Consider the following 21719-nt stretch of genomic DNA (forward strand, 5'->3'; position numbering starts at 1 on the left):
AAAAAAAAAAAAAAAAAAAAAAAAAAAGCACATCACTAGAGAAAATTAAGAAAGTAGTAAGGTATCACCTATTCTTCTAGAGTGACCTTCAGATGCTACTACATTAATATAAGGAGTAAATACTGTGATCTATACGTATCTTTTTTTTTTTTTGAGACAGAGTCTCTCTCTGTATCGCTCAGGCTAGAGAATAATGGCACGATCTCGGCTCACTGCAACCTCTGCTTCCTGGGTTCAAGCGATTCTTCCAACTCAGCCTCCCGAGTAGCTGGGATTACAGGTGCACACCACCATGCCCAGTTAATTTTTGTATTTTTGTAGAGATGGGGTTTCACCATGTTGGCCAGGTTGGTCTTGAACTCTTGACCTCAAGTGATCCACCCACCCCGACCTCCAAAAGTGCTGGGATTACAGGCGTGAGCCACTGTGCCTGGCTACATGCATCTTAATTATCTGTCACCAATTTACCCTTTTCCCTGGAAATCTGGAAGCGCAGAAATCCCCTACATTTCCCTAACTTTCTTTGCTATTTCTAAACTATTTTTGTTACTACTTAGCAGAGAAATTTAGTAGCTACAAATAAAAGCAGTTAATAAAGAACTTAATTTGTTTTTGCCTATCACAAAGAAAATGAAACATTATACAGCGATTTCCAATCACGTTCTTAGTAAGGATAGAGTTTTACAAATGGAAAAGCCTGTTCAAAAAAAAAAGTTACGCTTAAGAAAAGTTTGTTTTTAAGCACAAATATTCAACGTCTAACATATTACTGAAGGGTAAAGACACAAAAATGAAACTTTCTCCTTTGAAGAAAAACTGACCTCCTCCTCTTTGTTAAACATAGTACTTCTGTTACCATTAAGAAGCATGAATCAGCTCTTTAAACAGAGGTATGGCTTATTGATAAGCAAAAGCATTGCATGCTAATCCAAATTATCTCAGAAAATAACACTAGTGGGTTATAAAGGACATTACTTGGCCGGGCGCGGTGGCTCAAGCCTGTAATCCCAGCACTTTGGGAGGCCGAGACGGGCGGATCACGAGGTCAGGAGATTGAGACCATCCTGGCTAACACGGTGAAACCCCGTCTCTACTAAAAAAAAAATACAAAAAACTAGCCGGGCGAGGTGGCGGGCGCCTGTAGTCCCAGCTACTTGGGAGGCTGAGGCAGGAGAATGGCGTGAACCCGGGAGGCGGAGCTTGCAGTGAGCTGAGATCCGGCCACTGCACTCCAGCCGGGGCGACAGAGCGAGACTCCATCTCAAAAATAAATAAATAAATAAATAAATAAATAAATAAATAAATAAATAAATAAAGGACATTACTTTCAGAAAACATGCTTACAGAGCTCAGGAAGGGCAATTCATCATCATCACTGATCATGACAAAATCAACACACAAAAATGAAGCCGTATTTATTTCTGGCATCGTATGTATCACGTTTTGAGGAAACCTCAAAGACAAAACATACTTTTAAAAGATGGCTGGCTGGGCATGGTGGCTCACGCCTGTAATCCCAGCACTTTAGGAGGCCGAGGTGGGTGGATCACCTGAGGTCAGGAGTTCGGGACCAACCTGGCCAACATGGCGAAACCCCATCTCTACTGAAAGTACAAAAATTAGCCGGGCGTGGTGCCGGGTGTCTGTAATCCCAGCTACTCAGGAGGCTGAGGCAGGAGAGTCGCTTGAACCCAGGAGGCAGAGATTGCAGTGAGCTGAGATCACGCCCCTGCACTCCAGCCTGGACAACAAGAACAAGACTCCATCTTGTAAAAAAAAAAGATGGCCATGTCCGGGCGTGGTGGCTCACGCCAGTAATCCAGAACTTTGGGAGGCTGAGGCAGGTGGATCACCTGAGGTTGGAAGTTCAAGACCAGCCTGACCAACATGGAGAAACCCCATCTCTACTAAAAATACAAAATTAGCCAGGCGTGGTGGCGCATGCCTGTAATCCCAGCTACTCAGGAGGCTGAGCCAGGAGAATGACTTGAACTTGGGAGGCAGAAGTGAGCCGAGATCGCGCCACTGTACTCCAACCTGGGCAATAAGAAAAAAACTCGGTCTCAAAAAAAAAAAAAAAAAAAAAAAAAAGATGGCCGGGAGAGGTGGCTCACACCTGTAATCCTAGTGCTTCTGGAGGTCAAGGCAAGAAGATCACTTGAGGCCAGGAGCTTGAGACCAGCCCAGACAACACAGCAAGATCCCATCTCCATAAAAACAATTTTTTAAAATTAGCTTGGTGTGGTAGCGCACATCTGTTGTCCCAGCTACTCAGGATGATAAGGCAGGAGGATTTCTTTTCTTTTCCTTTCTTTCTTCCTTTCCTTTCCTTCCTTTCTCTCTCTCCTCCCTCTTCCTTCTTCCCTCCCTCCTTTCCTTCCTTCCCCTCCCTCCTTTTTTTTTTTCCACTTTTTAAACCTTTTTGTTAAAAACTAAGACACTAACAACACATTAGCCTAGGCTTCCACAGGGACAGGATCATGAATATCGCTGTCTTCCACTTCTACATCTTGACTTCTTGAAAGGTCTTCAGGGGTACTAACAGGCATGGAGTTGTCATCTCCTATAATAACAGTGCCTTCTTGTAGAATATCTACTGAAGGACCTGCCAGATGCTGTTTTACAGTTAACTTTTTAAAAAAATAAGGCTGGGTGAGGTGGCTCACACCTGTAATGACAGCACTTTGGGAGTCCAAGGTGAGCAAACTGCTTGAGCCCAAGAGTTCAAGATCAGTCTGGGCAACATGGCAAAACCTTGTCTCTACAGGGAAGAAAAAAAAAAAAAAAGTTAGCCAGTATGGTGGCATGTGCCTGTAGTGCCAGCTACTTGGGAGGCTGAGGTGGGAGGATCACCTGAGCCTGGGAGGTCAAGGCTGCAGTGAGCCCTGATTGTGCCACTGCACTCCAGCCTGGGCAACAGAGTGACCCCGTCTCAAAAATAAAAATAAAATAAAATAAAAATATGTGTGTGTGTGTGTGTGTGTGTGTAGAAGGAATACACACTAACAATTAAAAAGTATAGTAAATACATAAACCAGTAATACAGTCATTTATTATCATTATCAAGTATTATATGCTATACATAATTGTATGTGCTATAGTTTTATATGACTGCCAGCACAGGTTTGTTTACTATCAGCATTACCACAAACGTGAGTAATGCATTGTGCTATGACATCAGGATGGCTACATCACCAGGCAATAGGAATTTTTCAGCTCCATTTTAATCTTACAAGACCACCATCATATGTGCAGTCCAGCACTGAGGGAAGTGTTACTATGCAGTGCATTCATTTAATAGAATGAGCCTACTACAGTGGTGTGCATTTACCAAGAAATTAGTGTTGCCATAGTGGAAGGATGAACCCTTCTCCCAAGTGTATAAAGATGTTGTCCCAGAAGTCTTATATCCTACCTAATTTTATTTAAGAAAGTAAAGTACGTAAAAGATTGTTAGTAAAATTCCCAATCATATTAGTATCACCAATAGGTTAAAAGAGATTGTGCCACGTTTTTTTTTTTTTGTTTTTTTTTGTTGTTTTTTGAGATGGAGTCTTGCTCTGTCCCCCGGGGCTGGAGTACAGTGGCTGGATCTCAGCTCACTGCAAGCTCCGCCTCCCGGGTTTACGCCATTCTCCTGCCTCAGCCTCCCAAGTAGCTGGGACTACAGGCGCCCGCCACCTCGCCCGGCTAGTTTTTTTGTATTTTTTAGTAGAGACGGGGTTTCACTGTGTTAGCCAGGATGGTCTCGATCTCCTGACCTCGTGATCCGTCCGTCGCAGCCTCCCAAAGTGCTGGGATTACAGGCTTGAGCCACCGCGCCCAGCCAACATTTTGTTTTTTAATTGACAAAAATTGTATATAGTTATGGTGTATAAAATGACATTTTGAAATACAGTAGTCCCCTCTTATCCTCGGGGGATACATTCCAAGACCCCCAGTGGATAATTGAAACAATGGACAGTACTGAATCCAATTGCACTCAATCAAAGCATGTTTTTGTTCATGTCTCTCACCCACAAATTTAGTGTCTTTTCCTTCTTCACTAGGAACTCATCGTGCACTGTGATTGTAACTTCTGCAATGTGGAGTACAACAGCAAAACTAGCACAATTTTCTTTTTTTGTCTTCACAATTTCACAGATAGAAAATTCATTCTTTCAAATGTAACATGCAGGGTTCATAAAAAACAAAAAAAATTCATTTTTACGATAGATTTTAGCAATCTTGACCTAAGATTTTTTTTTTCCTTAGTAAGTCTAGAACTTTCATCTTTTTGTTTAAAGGATGCACTTAATAGTTTCTTGGGCCGGGCGCAGTGGCTCAAGCCTGTAATCCCAGCACTTTGGGAGGCCGAGATGGGCGGATCACGAGGTCAGGAGATCGAGACCATCCTGGCTAACACGGTGAAACCCTGTCTCTACTAAAAAATACAAAAAACTAGCCGGGCGAGGTGGCGGGCGCCTGTAGTCCCAGCTACTCGGGAGGCTGAGGCAGGAGAATGGCGTAAACCCGGGAGGCGGAGCTTGCAGTGAGCTAAGATCCGGCCACCGCACTCCAGCCCCGGGGGACAGAGCTAGACTCCATCTCAAAAAAAAAATAGTTTCTTGGCTGGGAGTGTTGGCTCACACCTGTAATCCCAGCACTTTGGGAGGCCGAGGCGGGCAGATCGCTTGAGCCCAGGAGTTGGAGACCAGCCTGGGTAACACAGCAAAACCTCATCTCTACAAAAACCACAAAAATTAGCCAGGCATGGTGATGCACATCTGCAATCCCAGCTACTCTGGAGGCTGAGGTGCAAGGATTCTTTGAGCTCAGGAGAGGTGGAGGTTGCAGTGAGGAACGATGGGGCCACTGAACTCCAGTCTGGGCAACAGAGCAAGAATCTGTCTCAAAAAAAAAAAAAAGAATTTATCCTTGGTATATCCAAATTGCCAGCATCACTATTCTTGCACTTTGAGGCCATTATTAAGTAAAAATAAGGGTTACTTCAACACGAGCACTGCAATAGCCTGAGTCAATCTGATAACCAAGTCTGCTACTAAAGGGCATGTAGCATACTCAGTGTGGAGACACTGAGCAAAGAGATGATTCACGACATATGCAGGACGGCAAGGGAGATTTCATCACACTACTCAGGATGGCACGCTATTTAAAACTAATGAATCACTTGTTGCTGGAATTTTTCATATCTTCAGCCCATGGCTCATCTTGGGTAAGTAAAACCACAGAAAGCAAAACTGTTGATAAGGGGGAGCGCTACTGTAGTGAAGACTGTGGAATGGCTAAATCAAACTAATTAACATGTCCATTACCTAAAATAATTAAGTTTTTTTGTGGTGAGAACACTTAAAATCTATTCTCATCAATTTTCAAGTATAGAATATATTTTTACTGGCTGGGCGAGGTCTCACGCCTATAATCCCAGCACTTTGGGAGGCCGAGGTGGGCGGATCACCTGAGGTTGGGAGTTCGAGATCAGTCTGACCAACATGGAGAAACCCCATCTCTACTAAAAATACAAAAAATTAGCCAGGCATGGTGGTGCATGCCTGTAATTTCAGGTACTCGGGAGGCTGAGGCAGGAGAATCGCTTGAACCTGGGAGGCGGAGGTTGTGGTGAGCCGAGATCGTGCCATTGCACTCCAGCCTGGCCAAGAAGAGCGAAACTCTGTCTCAAAAAAAAAAAAAAAAAAAAAAAAAAAATATATATATATATAGACTAAGGTCACTATGTTGTACAACAGATTTCTTGTGCTTATTCCTTCTAACAGAAATTTTACACACTCTGACCACCAACCCCCCAATCTCCACCCCAACACAGCTCCTCGTAACCACCATTTTATTCTCTGCTTCTATGAGTTTTACTTTATTATTTTTATTTATTTATTTTTTTGAGAGAGTCTCCCTCTGTAGCCCAGGCTGGAGTGCAGTGGTGCGATCTCAGCTCACTGCAACCTCTGCCTCCTGGGTTCACACCATTCTCCTGCCTCAGCCTCCAGAGTAGCTGGGACTACAGGCGCCTGCCACCACGCCCAGCTAATTTTTTGTATTTTTAGTAGAGACGGGGTTTCACCATGTTAGCCATGATGGTCTCAATTTCCTGACCTCCACGATCTGCCCGCCTCAGCCTCCCAAAGTGCTGGGATTACAGGCATAAGCCACCGTGCCAGGCCTATTACTATTATTTTTTGAGATGGAGTCTCGCTCTGTTGCCCAGGCTGGAGTGCAGTGGTGCTATCTCGGCTCGCAACCTCCGCCTCCTGGGTTCAAGTGATTCTCCTGTCTCAGTATCCCAAGTAGCTGGGGTTACAGGTGTGTGCCACCACGCCTGGCAAATTTTTGTATTTTTAGTAGAGACGGGTTTCAACACGTTGATCAGGCTGGTCTTGAACTCCTGACTTCATGATCTGCCCGCCTCAGCCTCCGAAAGCGCTGGCATTACAAGTGTGAGCCATTGTGCCCGGCCTATTTTATTATTTTTATTTATTCATTTATTTTTTCTTATTGAGATGGAGTCTCGCTTTGTCACCCAGGTTGGACTACAGTGGCACAATCTCAGCTCACTGCAACCTCCACCTCCTAGGTTCAAAAGATTCTCTCACCTCAGCTTCCCGAGTAGCCGGACTACATGCATGTACCACTCACGCCCAGATAGTTTTTTTTTTTTTTGGAAATGAAGTTTCGCTCTTGTTGCCCAGGCTGAAGTGCAATGGCATGATCTAGGCTCACTGCAACTTCCGCCTCCTGGGTTCAAGCAATTCTCCTGCCTCAGCCTCCTGAGTAGCTGGGATTACAGGTGCCTGCCACCACGCCCAGGTAATTTTTGTATTTTTAGTAGAGATGGCGTTTCACCACGTTGGCCAGGCTGGTCTTGAACTCCTGACCTCATGATCCACCCGCCTCAGCCTCCCAAAGTGCTGGAATTACAGGCGTGAACCACCGCACCTGTCCTATTTTTTTTTTTTTTTAAAAACAGAATCTCACTCTGCCGCCCAGGCTGGAATGCAGTGGCATAATCACGGCTCACTACAGCCTCAACCTCCCCGGGCTCAGGTGAGATCTTTCCACTTCAGCCTCCCAAGTAGCTGGGACTACAGGTGCACACCACCACACTGAGCTAATTTTCATATTTTTTGTAGAGATGGGATTTCACCATGTTGCCCAGGCTGGTCTCAAACTCCTGGGCTCAAGCAATCTGCCTGCCTCCGCCTAGCAAAATGCTGTGTTACAGGCTTGAATCACCTGTGCCCAGCCTGGAATTTTTTTCTTTTTTTTTGAGATGGAGTTTCTCTCTCTGTTGCCCAGGCTGGAGTGCAGTGGTACAATCTCAGCTCACTGCAACCTCTGCCTCCCAGGTTCAAGCGATTCTCCTATCTCAGCCTCCTGAGTAGCTGGGACTACAGGCACGTGCCACCATACCCAGCTAATTTTGTATTTTTAGTAGAGACCATGTTGGCCAGGATTGTCTCCATCTCTTGACCTCGTGATCTGCCTGCCTCAGCCTCCCAAAGTGCTGAGATTACAGGCGTGAGCCACCGTGCCCGGCCTGAGGGCTCTGCTTTTTAACCTTGCTTAATAAACAATCAACTCACCTAAGCTTTCCCAAAAAACAACCATTTCTCTATGAGTCCTATTCTCAGGTAAACAAGAAATTATACACATCATCAACACTAGTGTGAGAAAGATACTTCACTATTTTTTTAAATATTGTTGGTCCTATATAAAGTGAAGATTTTAAATATCTAATGACCTAGGTGGATACCAGTATCACAAGACTAATAAAAATACTTTGTAATTTGGTGTCTTACAAGGTTCAAAATGCCCTCACAAAGCAATTGCTACTGAAAATAATTGGATAACATTATTTAAAAAAACACAAGGCCGGGCATGGTGGCTCACACCACCACATATATATACCCAACATAGGAGCACCCAGATTCATAAAGCAAGTTCTTAGAGACCTTCAAAGAGACCTAGACTCCCACAAAATAATAGTGAGCGTCTTTAACACCCCACTGACAATATTAGATCATCAAGACAGAAAATTAACAAAGATATTCAGGATTCAAACTTAGCACTGGGTCAAAGGGACCTGATAAGACACCTACAGAACCCTCCATCCAAAAACAGAACCTTCCATCCAAAAACAACAGAATTGGTCAGGCATGATGGCTCACGTCTGTAATCCCAGCACTTTGGGAGGCCGAGGCAGGTGGATCACCTGAAGTCAGGAGTTCAAGACCAACCTGACCAACATGGTGAAACCCTGTCTCTACTAAAAGTCCAAAAATTTGTCAAGATTGGTGGCACATGCCTGTAGTCCCAGCTACTCGGGAGGCTGAGGCAGGTGGAATCTGGCAGGTGGAGGTTGCAGTGAGCTGAGATCGCACCACTGCACTCCAGCCTGGGTGACACAGCAAGACTCCGTCTCAAAAAAACAAACAAACAAAAAACAGAATATACATTCTTCTCACAACTGAACTGAAAGAGACTGAGACACTGAAAACTCATTCAGAAGATCAACAAATCCAGGAGGGATTTGGGTTTTTTGTGTTTTATTTTATTTATTTATTTATTATTATTTTTTGAGATATGGTCTCACTCTGTTGTCCAGGCTGGAGCACAGTGGTGCAATCTTGGCTCATTGCAACCTCCACCTCCCAGGTTGAAGCGATTCTCATGCCTCAGGCTCCCAAGTAGCTAGGATTACAGGTATGGACCACCATGCCGGGCTAGTTGTATTCTTCGTAGAGATGGGGTTTCGCTGTGTTGGTGAGGCTGGTCTGAAACTCCTTGCTTCAAGTGATCCACCCACCTTGGCCTCCCAAAGTGCTGGGATTACAGGCATGAGCCCTTGAGCCTGGTGGAGTTGGTTCTTTGAAAAAAGTAATACAGTAGACTGCTAGCTAGACTAATAAAGATGAAAAGAGAGAAGATTCAAATAATCACAATCAGAAATGACAAGGGGCTATTATCGCTGACCCCACAGAAATACAAATACCCATCCGATAATATTATGAACACCTCTATGTACATAAACTAGAAAATCTAGAAAAAACTGATAATTTCTAGACACATACACCCTCCCAAGAATGAACCAGGAAGAAACTGAATCCCCGAACAGATCAGTAACAAGCTCTGCAACTGAGTTGATAATAAATAGCCTATCAGCCAAAAAGAGCCCAGGACCAGATGGATTCACAGCTGAGTTCTAACAGACGTACCAAGAAGAACTGGTACCATTCCTGCTGAAACTATTCCAAAAGAATGAAGAGGAGGGACTCCTTCCTAACTCATTCTATGAGGCCAGCATCATCCTGACACTAAAACTTGGCAGAGACACAACAAAAAAAGAAAACTTCAGGTTAATATTCTTGATGAATATCGATGCAAAAATCCTCAACAAAATACTGGCAAATCAAATCCAGCAGCACATCAAAAAGCTTACCCACCACAATCAAGTAGGCTTTAGACCTGGGATGCAAGGTTGGTTCAACATACGCAAATTTGTAAATATGATTCATTACATAAACAGAACTAAAGACAAAAACCATATGATTATCTCAACAGATGCAGAAAAGGCTTTCAATAAAATTCAACACCGCTTCATGTTAAAAATTCAATAAAGTAGGTATTTAAGGGCATCTAAATAGGAAGAGAGGAAGTCAAACTATCTTTGTAAACAACATGACCCTATATCCAGAAAACCCCATGGTCTCAGCACAAAAGCTCCTTAAGCTGATAAACAACTTCAGCAAAATCTCAGGATACAAAATCAATGTGAAAAATCACTAACATTCCTATACATCAACAATGGTCAAGCTGAGCGCCAAATCAGGAACACAATCCCATTCACAACTGCTACACACACACACACAAATACCTAGGAATATAGCTAACCAGGGAGGGGAAAGATGTCTACAAGGAGAACTACAAAACACTGCTCAAAGAAATCAGAGATGACACAAACAAACGGAAAAACACCCTATGCCTATGGATAGGAAGAATCAATATTGTTAAAATGACCATACTGCCCAAAGAAATGTATAAATTCCATCCTATTCCTATTAAAGTACTACTGACATTCTTCACAAAACTAGGAAAAAAAAATTGTTTTGAAATTCATATGGAACCAAAAAGGAGCCCAAAGAGCCAAGGAAATCCTAAGCAAAAAGAACAAAGCTGGAGGCACCATGCTCTCCAACATCAAACTATACCACAGGGCTATAGTAACCAATACAGCTTGGTACTGGTACAAAAAAAGACACATAAACCAATGGAACAGAATAGAGAACTCAGAAATAAAGGCCACACACCTACAAGTATCTGATCTTTGATAAACCAGACAAAAACAGGCAATGAGGAATTCTCCATTCAATAAATGGTGCAGGAGGCCAGGTGCAGGGGCTCATGCCTGTAATCCCAACACTTTGGGAAGTCAACGTGGGTGGATCACTTGAGGTTAGGAGTTCGAGACCAGCCTGACCAACATGGTGAAACCCCATCTCTACTAAAAATACAAAAATTAGCCAGACATGGTGGCGGGTGCCTGTAGTCCCAGCTATTCAGTAGGCTGAGTCAGGAGAATTACTTCAATCCAGGAGGCAGAGGTTGCAGCGAGCCGAGATCGTGCCACTGCACTCCAGCCTGGGCGACAGAACGAGACTCTGTCTAAAAATAAATAAATAAATAAATAAATAAATAAATAAATAAATAAATAAGCAAGCAAGCAAGCAGTGTTGGGATAACTGGTTAGCCATATGCAGAAGATTGAAAATGGATCCGTTCATTACTCTGTACACAAAAATTAACCCAAGACAGATTAAAGACTTAAATGTCAAACCCAAAACTACAAAAACCCTGGAAGATAACCTAGGCAATATAATTCTGGACATAAAAATAGGTAAAAATTTCATGATAGAGACACCAAAAGCAATTATTACAAAAGCAAAAACTGATAAATGGGATCTAATTGAAGAGCTCCTGCACAGCAAAGGAAACTATCAACAGGGTGAACAGACAATCTACAGAATGGGAGAAAATTCTTGCAAACTATGCATCTGACAAAGGTCTAATATCCAGCATCTATAAGGAACTTAAATTTGTAAGAACCATGCAACCCCATTAAAGAGTAGGCAAAGGGCTGGGGGCAGTGGCTCACACCTATAATCCCAACACTTTGAGAGGCCGAGGCAGGTGGATCACTTGAGGCCAGGAATTCGAGACCAGCCTGGCCAACATGGTGAAACCTCATCTCTACTAAAAATACAAAAATTAGCCAGGTGTGGTGGTGTGGTCATCCCAGCTACTTGGGAGGCTGAAGCACAAGAATCATTTGAAGCTGGGAAGCAGAGGTTTCAGTCAGCCAAGACTGTGCCACTGCACTCCAACCTGGGCAACAGAGCAAGACTCTGTCTCAAAAAGAAAAAAGTGGGAAAGGACATGAACTAACACTTTTCAAAAGAAGACATACATACAGCCAACAATCATATGAAAAAAGCTCAACATCACTGACCATTAGAGAAATGCAAATTGAAACCACAATGAGATACCATCTTATGCCAGTCAGGATAACTAGTATTAAAAAGTCAAAAAATAGGCCAGGCCAGGTGCGGTGGCTCATGCCTATAATCCAAGCATTTTCGGAGGCTGAGGTGGGTGGATCACGAGGTCAGGAGATGGAGACCATCCTGGCTAACATGGTTTAACTCCATCTCTACTAAAAACACAAAGAATTAGCTGGGCGTGGTGGCATGCGCCTGTAGTCCCAACTACTCAGGAGGCTGAGGCAGGAGAATCGCTTGAATCTGGGAGGCAGAGGATGCAGTGAGCTGAGATCACGCCACTGCACTCCAGTCTGGGCAACAGAGCGAGACTCCGTCTCAAAAAAAAAAAAAAAAAAAAAAAATAGGCCAGGCTCAGTGGCTTACGGCTGTAATCTCAGCACTTTGGGAGGCCAAGGCGGGCAGATCACGAGGTCAGGATTTCGAGACCAGACTGGCCAACATGGTGAAACCCTGTCTCTACAAAAATACAAAAATTAGCTGGGCTTGGTGGTGTGGGCCTGTAATCCCAGCTACTCGAAAGGCTGAGAGGAGAACTGCTTGAAACTGGGAGGCGGAGGCGGAGGCTGTAGTGAGCCAAGATCGCACCACTGCCCTCCAGCTTGGGTGACACAGCAAGACTCCATCTCAGGAAAAAAAAAAAAGTCAAAAAATAATAGATGCTGGCGAAGCTGTGGAGGAAAAGCAATGCTTATACATTGTCGGTGGGAGTATAAATTAGTTCAACTATTGTGGAAGACAGTGTGGCAATTCCTCAAAGACTTAAAACAAAAATACCATTCAACCCAGAAATCCCCCCATTACTGGTTATATACCCAAAGGAATATAAATCATTCTATTACAAAGACATATGCACACATATGTTCACTGCAGCACTATTCACAACAGCAAAGATATGGAATCAACCTAAATGTCCATCAAAAGTAGACTAGATAAAGAAACTGTGGTACATATATACCATGCAATACTATCCCGCCATAAAATCCAACAAGATCATGTCCTTTGCAGGAACATGGGTGGAGCTGGAAGCCATTATCTTTAGTAAAATAATGCAGAAACAGAAAAACAAATATCACATGTTCCAAATATCACATGATGAGAACACATGGACACAGAGGGGAACAACACTCACTGGTGCCTATCAGAGAGTGGAGGATGGGAGCAGGGAGAGGATCTGGACAAATAACTAATGGGCACTAGGCTTAATACCTGGGTGCTAAAATAATCTGCACAACAAACCTCCATGATACAAGTTTACCTATACACCAAACCTTGCACATACCTCTCTGAACATAAAAGTTAAATTTAAAAAAACACAGAATAACATTTTTATCCCACACATCTAAATTAGTTTGTCCAAAAGTTAAAAAAAAGTTGATAATAGAAACACAAGTTGAGAATACAATATTTACTCCACTTATGGACAAATAATTTTACAATTATGAAATATAAGAAATGACAGGCCAGGGCCAGTCACAGGGGCTCAGACCTTTGTAATCCTAGCACTCTGGGAGGCCAAGGTGGATGGATCACTTGAGACCAGGAGTTCAAGACCAGCCTATGCAACATGGTGAAATCCCATCTTTACAAAAATTTTTAAAAGTTAGCCCGGCTTGGTGGCCCGCACCTATAGTCCCAGCTATCGGGGAGGCTGAGGTGGAAGGATCACCTACCTGAGCCTGGGGAGGTAGAGGTTGCAGTGAGCTGTGGTCGCACCACTGCACTCCAGCCTGGGTGACAGACTGAGACTCCGTTTCAAGAAAAAGAAAGAAAGAAATTACAGGCTGGCCATGGTGGCTCATGCGTGTAATTCAAGCACTTTGGGAGCCCCAGGCCGAAAGATCGCTTAAGCCCAGGAGTTCAAGACCAGCCTAGGCAATGTGGCGAAATCCCGTCTCTACAAAAACCACAAAAATTAGCCAGGCGTGGCAGTGTGCCTGTAGTCCCCTACTCAGCAGGCTGAGATGGGAAGATTGCTTGAGCCCTGAGGGGTTGAGGCTGCAGTGAGCCATGACTGTGCTCCAGCCTGGGCAACAGAGCAAGACTGTCTTTAAAAAATAAATACATAAATAAAAATGAAAATAAACCAACCTAGATCAGTGCCTGGGTAATAGAATAATCAACTGGTAACAACTACTCTTATTTCACCTTCCATGTTCACCACTTTCAAATATATCTTCTCTCACCGTTTATTTTTTCATGTTCCTCTTCAAAGTTGACTGCTTTATGAGCTTTTCATTCTATTTCCTCCTAAGGCTTCTTCATTATCTACATTTTCTCTGTGCAGATCTCTAATATCTGCCTCTCTGCTGGCTGCTTTCCCTTTCACTTCAAACATGTCAAACCTCTCCCATCCTTAAAATCAAAACAAAACAAAACATTCTAGGCCGGGTGCAGTGGCTCAAGCCTGTAATCCCAGCACTTTAGGAGGCCGAGACGGGCGGATCACGAGGTCAGGAGATCGAGACTATCCTGGCTAACACGGTGAAACCCCGTCTCTACTAAAAATACAAAAAACTAGCCGGGCGAGGTGGCCGGCGCCTGTAGTCCCAACTACTCCGGAGGCTGAGGCAGGAGAATGGTGTAAACCCGGGAGGCGGAGCTTGCAGTGAGCTGAGATCCGGCCACTGCACTCCAGCCTGGGAGAGAGAGCCAGACTCCGTCTCAAAAGCAAAAAACAAAAAACAAAAAACATTCTAAATACTTCCTCTATTTTTTCCCCTTGTGCCCTTGGGTTGTTAAAAAAAAAGGGGGGGGGGGGGGGGGGGGGGAGGGAGAAAGAAAGGACAGAAGGAAGGAAGGACGGAAGGAAGGAAGACAAAAAAATGGTAAAAAAAAAAAATTTTTTTTTTGAGATGAAGTCTCACTCTCTCACCCAGGCTGGAGTGCAGTTGTGTGACCGCAGCTCACTGCAAGCCCTACCTCCTCAGGTTCAGGTAGGCGATCCTTCCACCACCTCAGCCTCCTGGGGTAGCTGGGACTATAGGAGTGGGCCACCATGCCAGGCTTTTTTTTTTTTAGTAGAGACGGGGTTTCACCACGTTGGCCAGGCTGGTCTTGAACTCCTGACCTCAGGTGATCCACCCGCCTCAGCCTCCCAAAGTGCTGGAATTACAGGTGTGAGCCACTGAGCCTGACTACATTTTTTTTTTTTTGAGACGGAGTCTTCGCTTTGTTGCCCAGGCTGGAGTGCAGAGGTGCGATCTCAGCTCACTGCAAGCTCCGCCTCCCAGGTTCACGCCATTCTCCTGCCTCAGCTTCCCAACCAGCTGACACTACAGGCACCCGCCACCTTACCTGGCTAGTTTATTTTTTATTTTTCCCTCAAACCGTGGGGCTCAAGTGATCCTCCTATCTCAGCCTCCTGAGTAACTCGTACTACAGATGTCCACTACCATGCCTGGCTGATTTTTAAAAATTCTTTTTTTAGAGACAAAGTCTTGCTATGTTGCCCAGGCTGGTCTCAAACTCCTGGCATAAACATAAAGTGATCCTCCTGCCTTAGCCTCCCGAAGCACTGGAATTACACGCATGAGCCACCAGGCCTAGCCTCTCTCTTTCTTTATAAATAATCTTCTTCCAATGCTCCTTGTTGTCTTTTCTCTTCTTTTTTTTGGGGGGGGGAGCGGGTAGGGGTGGTGGGGGAATGGAATCTTGCTCTGTCACCCAGGCTGGAGTGCCGTGGCACAATCTCTGCTCACTGAAACCTCTGCCTCCTGGGATCAAGCAAGTCTCATGCCTCAGCCTCCCAAGTAACTGGGACTACAAGCATGGGCCACCACCCCCAGCTAATTGTTTGTATTTTTAATAGAGATGGGGTTTCACCATGTTGGCCAGGCTTGTCTCGAACTCCTGGCCTCAAGTGATCTGCTTGCTTTGGTCTCCCAAAGTGCTGGGATTACAGGCGTGAGCCTCTAATCACGCCCATGATGGGCCTCTTCTTCTAGCCTGAGCCTCTAATCACGCCCATGATGGGCCTCTTCTTCTAACAGTAGTAAAAATGTTGCTACTACTTCTAACAGTAGTAAAAATAACTTGCTACAGGAATTTGAAGCATATAATGTATCCAAATACTTATTCTACTCCCTCTTGGAAACAATCCACAAGATAGGAAGAGCAGGAATCAATTACATCCATGTTAAAGACAAGAAAACTAAAGCTCAAAGAGGTTGAGTTGCTCAAGGTTGCAATTATATGAGGGGATTTTATTTATTTAGTGCTTATTTACTGTCAGACTCCTTCCTCTTCCCAGCCAACCCTAATCAGCAGGTGAACCCCAAGAGGGAAAATACTTGTTTTCACTGTTTTGTCCTCAGTGTCTACAACAGTGCCTAGAATATAACAGGCTTTCTGTATTTGTTGACTGAATGAACAGATGGTTTTGGAAATGAAGTAAACTAACAGCAAAAGCACAAGGAAAAAAAGTTATTTCCCATTATAATGCACTAATAAAAGATTTCAAACAGGCTTCTACCAGTTAGAAAGGCTAGACTACATAATTGTATTGACTCAATTCCATTGGCATGTTATGCATTTTACCTAATAAGTAAGGGAGGTGAAGTAGGTTTCTGTTTCTGATGTCACATTCATGGCATGTACTAACATAAATCCAAGTCTTAACTGCAGGTTTGAAACTGATTAAAAGTTTTTATTAAAAGCAGAAACTAGAGAAAGCATTCTCTTGAGTCCCAATGGTCTGACTAAAAAAGTACAGTATCTTAATTTCAGTTCTATCTTCAACGTTAGTTTCAGCAGCCAAAGCTATTGTATTTATATTCTCCAACACAGTTAATAAACCTTATAGCAAAGATTAGGGGAAACCAAAACTGAGTAACTCATCACTTTTTGAGCATTGCATAAAACTGCCATTCTGCCTAGGCACAAGGTAATCACAGCACATCAGAAGACAAAGTAATGGCACCAATGTTCAGTATAATTTATGAGAAAGACTCATTGTTTATGGTTCCAGAAATTCCAGCTCCTTGTAAATCGATTGCCTTAACTGGAAAATATTTTCCATTTTCTCCAATATTTAGATTTTAGCAAATTAAAGCTGTTGGTGCTGCTAAGATTAGTAACTGTAATAAGTGTGAGGTAACTGAAAGAGAACTAGACTTGAAGTATGGTTTACTCTGATATTTCCTACCTGGGTTAACCTTGACCTTGAGCAAGTCACTTAAACATTTTAGAGGCTACGCTTTATCAGTTGTAAAATGAGAGTAACAATCATCTCATAGAACTGTAGTGAGGAGTAAATGACACAATGTGTATTAACTTGTTTAAAAAATGATACTGGGAGGCCGGGCATGGTGACTAATCCTGTAATCCCAGCACTCTGGGAGGCTGAGGTGAGAGGATCACCTAAGTCAAGGAATTTGAGACCAGGCTGGGCAACATGGTGAGACCTGTCTCTATAAAAATTATAAAATAAAATTATGGGCCAGGCGCGATGGCTGATGCCTGTAATCCCAGAACTTTGGGAGGCCGAGGTGGGCGGATCATCTGAGGTCAGGAGTTCAAGACCAGCGTGGCCAACATGGTGAAACCCGTCTTGGCCGGGCGTGGTGGCTCACGTCTATAATCTCAGCACTTTGGGAGGCCGAGACAGGCGGATCACGAGATCAGGAGATCAAGACCATCCTGGCGAACGCGGTGAAACCCCATCTCTACTAAAATACAAAAAAAAATTAGCCAGGCGTGGTGGCGGGTGCCTGTAGTCCCAGCTACTCAGGAGGCTGAGGCAGAAGAATTGTGTGAACCCGGGAGGCGGAGCTTGCAGTGAGCCGAGATCGCGCCATTGCACTCCAGCCTGGGCGACAGAGCGAGACTCCATCTCAAAAAATAAAAACAGAAACAAAAAACAAAAAACAAAAAAAAAAGAAACTCCGTCTCTACTAAAAATATAAAATTAGCCAGGCGTGTTGGCACGTTCCTGTAATCCCAGCTACTCAGGAGGCTGAGGCAGGAGAATCACTTAAACCCAGGAGGCAGAGGTTGCAGTGAGCCACCATCGTGCCATTAAACTCCAGCCTGGGCAAAAAGAGTGACACTCCGTCTCAAAAAAAAAAAAGAAAGAAAACTTATGTTTAAAACAAACAAAATAAATAAATAAATATATAGCCAGACACAGTGGCTCACGCCTATAATCCCAGCACTCTCGGAGGCTAAGGCAGGAGGACTGCTTGAGTCCAGGAGTTCAAGACCAGCCTGGGCAACATAGGGAAACCTTGTGTTCACAAAAAAATTAAAAAATTAGCCAAGTGTGGTAGTAAGCACCTGTAGTCCCAGCGACTCAGAAGGCTGAAGTGGGAGGATCACTTGAGCCCGGGAGGTTGAGGCTACAGTGAGCCACGATCTGTACTCCAGGTTGGGGGACAGAACAAGACCTTGTCTCAAAAAATAATCATAATCATAAAAATAAATAATATGGAGAAAATTGTCATGTTTGTACAATTAAGTAACAGTCAATAGCAACTGCTGTTTCTTTTGTTTGTTGGTTTGTTTTTTTTTTGAGACTGAGTCTCGCTCTGTCACCCAGACTGGAGTGCAGTGGCACAATCTCGGCTCACTGCAACCTCCGCCTCCCAGGTTCAAGTGATTCTCCTGCCTCAGCCTCCCAAGTAGCTGGGATTACAGATGCCCACCACCACACCTGGCTAATTTTTGTATTTTTAGTAGAGACAGGGTTTCACCATGTTGGCCAGGCTGATCTCGAACTCCTGACCTCAGGTGATCCGTCCGCCTCGGTCTCCCAAAGTGCTGGGATTACAGGTGTGGGCCACAGCACCCAGCCAGTTTATTATTAAAACTAGAGCAATTCTGTGGTTGCTTCTTCAAACCATAGCCAGGAAAACACAAAAGACCTTCACTCGCTGCTGGATTAAAAATTGGAGAACTGCATTATCCCTATACAGTATTACTAATACAATCTAGGACTCTCAAGAGTAAGTCATTTCCATTATGAGATATCAAACAAAGTAATACAGTGTGAAGGGCTTTATTTGCCTACTTGGCTAGGGCAGGAATTAACCTATCTGACTTCGTTAACCTTCCCTGATTCATGTAAAGGAGTCCTCCTGGCTATCCTCATCCCAGAGACTTGAAACACTAATTAATCTATTTTTCAAAAGGGTTATTTGCAGTGACCTTCTTTAGAATTTTTTATTGGCCAGGCATGGTGGCTCACACCTGTAATCCCAGCAGTTTGGGAGGTGGAGGCAGGCGAATCACTTGAGGTCAGGAGTTTGAGACCAGCCTGGCCAACACGGTAGAACACCATCTCTACTAAAAAAAAAAAAAAAAAATTAGCCAGGAGTGGTGGCACACGCCTGTACTCTCAGCTTCTCGGGAGGCTGAGGCAGGAGAATTGCTTGAAACTAGGAGGCAGAGGTTGCAGTGAGCCAAGATGATGCCACTGCACAGCCTGAGCAACAGAGCAAGACTCTACCTCAAAAAACAAAAATAGAATTTTTTATCTTAAGGTTTAATACCAGCACTTCAAGAGGGAGGATCACTTGAGCCCAGGAGTCCAAGACCAGCCTGGGCAACAGAGTGGGACCCCAATCACTAACAAATTTTTTTAAAAAATTTTTTAATTAGCTGGGCTGGTGGCCTGTGTCTGTTGTCCCAGCTACTCTGGAGGCTGAGGCTTGAGCCCAGGAGGAGATCCAGGCTGCAGTGAGCAGTGCTCACATCACTGTATTCCAGCCTGGGAAACCCAGCGAGACCCTATTTCAAAAAATAAATACATAAAAATTGGCCAGGCATGGTGGCTCATGCTTGTAATCCCAGCACTTTGGGAGACCGAGGCAGGTGGATCACCTGAAGTTAGGAGTTCAAGGCCAGCTTGGCCAACAGGGTGAAACCTTGTCTCTACTAAAAATACAAAAATTAGCTGGGCATGCTGGCACACACCTGTAATCCCAGCTACTCAGGAGGCTGAAGCAGGAGAATCACTTCAACCTGGGAAGTGAAGGTTGCAGTGAGCCAAGATCACACCATTGCACTCCAGCCTGGGTAACAGAGTGACACTCTGTCTCAAAATAAATAAATACATATAAATAAGTTAAATAGTCGAGCATAGTGGCTCACACCTCTATTCCCAGGCATCTGGGAGCCTCGGGTGGGAGGATGGCTTAAGCCAAGAAGTTCGAGGCTGCAGTGAACTAGGAGCTCTCCACTGTACTCAAGCTTCAGCAACCAAGCAAGACTCTTGTCTCTTAAATGAAACAAACAAATTTTACCTTAAGCTGATTCTAGCAATGCAGTCTTCCAACAGGAGGACATACACAGTTACCACTATCTAGCCAAATTTGATCAAATCCACAATCCACGAAATTCTGCGGTTTCTGGTAAGAATCTACCACACCCCATCCCCTAAACTGGCTTCATTCCTTTTTTGTTTTGTTTTGTTTTAGACGGGGTCTTGCTGTGTTGCCCAGGCTGGTCGCGAACTTCTGACCTCAAGCAATTCTCCTGCCTCAGCCTCCAGAATAGTTGGCATTACAGGTGCGTGCCACCACGCTCGAAATTCATTCCTTTAATTTAGCGAAAAAGTAAGTGACTTCTAGAAGCCACTGGGTTTCTGGTTCCTCTATAAAGCAAATCCTTCCACTGAAGGACTTTTTCCTTCCACTTTTTGTTTTAAAAAGAAAAAGAAAAGGAAGAGGTTGGAGGGAGCCCTCGCTGAGTGTCTCAATGAAGCACTGGAGGGTTTTTGTTTTTTTTTTTGCAAGCACTCAGTGATGCCCTGTAAGTCACTCTCCTCCGAGATTTGGGAGGTGTGTGAACTGCCATTCTACCATTCACCACTGGTTCTTTGGTCCAGCGATCACAGATGTGAGCTGCACAGACATCGCAGCAAATTCGATGCCTTCCCGGTTTCCCGGAGCCGGGGTGTAAAGGGTGGGAGAGAGGGGGTCACTTCTTTTCCTTAAACCCATCTCTCCACCACGAAAAACGCTGGAGTTTCGTGCCCTGAAGCCGCCCAGGCTGATGTTTAAAAGTTAAATAATAACCTCCAGGTTTCTACAGAAACTCCGCCTGGCTCCGAAGCCCCCGCTCCGCCCAGCCGGGGTGCGGAGGTCTGAGGCAGGACGGTTTTGAAAAATGTACTTTGACCCGATCTGGTTACTGTAACCGGATCCCCAGGGAGCAGTCCCCGTTGGGGACCGGCGGAACAGGCTCCCCCGTGGCGGAGACTCCATGCACCGGCACAAAGGGGGCGCAACGCAGCCCAGACAAAAGGGCCCAGCCAAGTCTCGGGGGGCGGAGAGGGCGAGCCTGCGCGGGCCCTGCCGCAGGCGGAGACGCCCGGGCTGGACCGTTGTGGGAGGGCCGAGGAGAGAGGCAGCGGCCCCGCCCCGCCCCGGCCCGAAGCGACGGCGACCCGGGCCGTTACCTTCTGCCCGGACCGGGACCCTCTCGCAGAGCCAAGAACGGGGCCGCAGCCTGAGAGGAGCCAGCAGCCTGATACTGAGCGGGGTCCTGCTCACTTTCCCTTACTCGCTGAACTCACCCAGGTCTCCGCCGCCGCCTCCTCAGCCTCCACAGCAGCCTCTCCCGGAAATCCTACCTGGCCCGTTGGCCGCCAGGCAGCAGCCGGAGCCCTCGGCCCCCGGGGAGGGGGGGAAAAAGGGAGCGGGCTGGACAGCGAGGGGTAGGGCGTGCCGCCGCGGAGGCTCACGGGACTTGTAGTCCCTAGCGGGGGCCGGTTGCGCGGCGAGCTGAACAAAATGGCGGGAATCGTGCGTCCTTTCTCTCCGGGCGGTAGTCTTCCTTACAGCCTCTCTGGGCCTGCGCTGGCCGCTGTGCGCACCTTGTGTGTAAAAGAACTTGGGCACCTTTCCTGCTACTGTGGGAGGCAAAGGTCTTTGGACTTGGGAAGACAGGGTTCAATACTGGGCTCCAGACAGTACCCAAAAAGGGGACTGACACAAGAGTGTTGTTTGAGAAAACTGTGTCCCTGACTGGCCAAATTTCAATCATAACCTCTCCAAAGGAAAAACTATTTATTGAGGACCAATTTGAAGTGCAAAAAACGTACAAGCAAGTTATCTACCCTCAGTGTTGTAAGAAACCCAGGAATCGTTCTGGATACTTCCCTCAAGCCATTAAGTCCAGTCATTCTACATCCCCAGTATTTTAATTCAT

General features: G+C 45.0%; 1 protein-coding gene across 4 annotated transcripts in view; it reads right to left on the minus strand.

Annotated features, from left to right (window-relative positions):
- The window catches only part of PHACTR4 (phosphatase and actin regulator 4), a 142312-nt gene extending 120985 nt beyond the window's left edge, over nucleotides 1-21327 (minus strand). For 2 of the 4 annotated variants that reach the window (XM_023219459.2, XM_023219458.2), the window contains exon 1: nucleotides 21085-21199. The gene's annotated coding sequence lies outside the window, so the exon portion shown is untranslated. Of the gene's footprint in view, nucleotides 1-21084 lie in introns of all 4 variants that reach the window. The other 2 variants (XM_023219456.2, XM_023219455.2) reach the window with 2 other exon arrangements.
- Between the last annotated feature and the right edge of the window lie 392 nt (nucleotides 21328-21719).

The sequence above is a fragment of the Piliocolobus tephrosceles genome, chromosome 1, assembly GCF_002776525.5.
Source record: "Piliocolobus tephrosceles isolate RC106 chromosome 1, ASM277652v3, whole genome shotgun sequence".
In the NCBI taxonomy this organism is placed as follows: Eukaryota; Metazoa; Chordata; class Mammalia; order Primates; family Cercopithecidae; genus Piliocolobus; species Piliocolobus tephrosceles.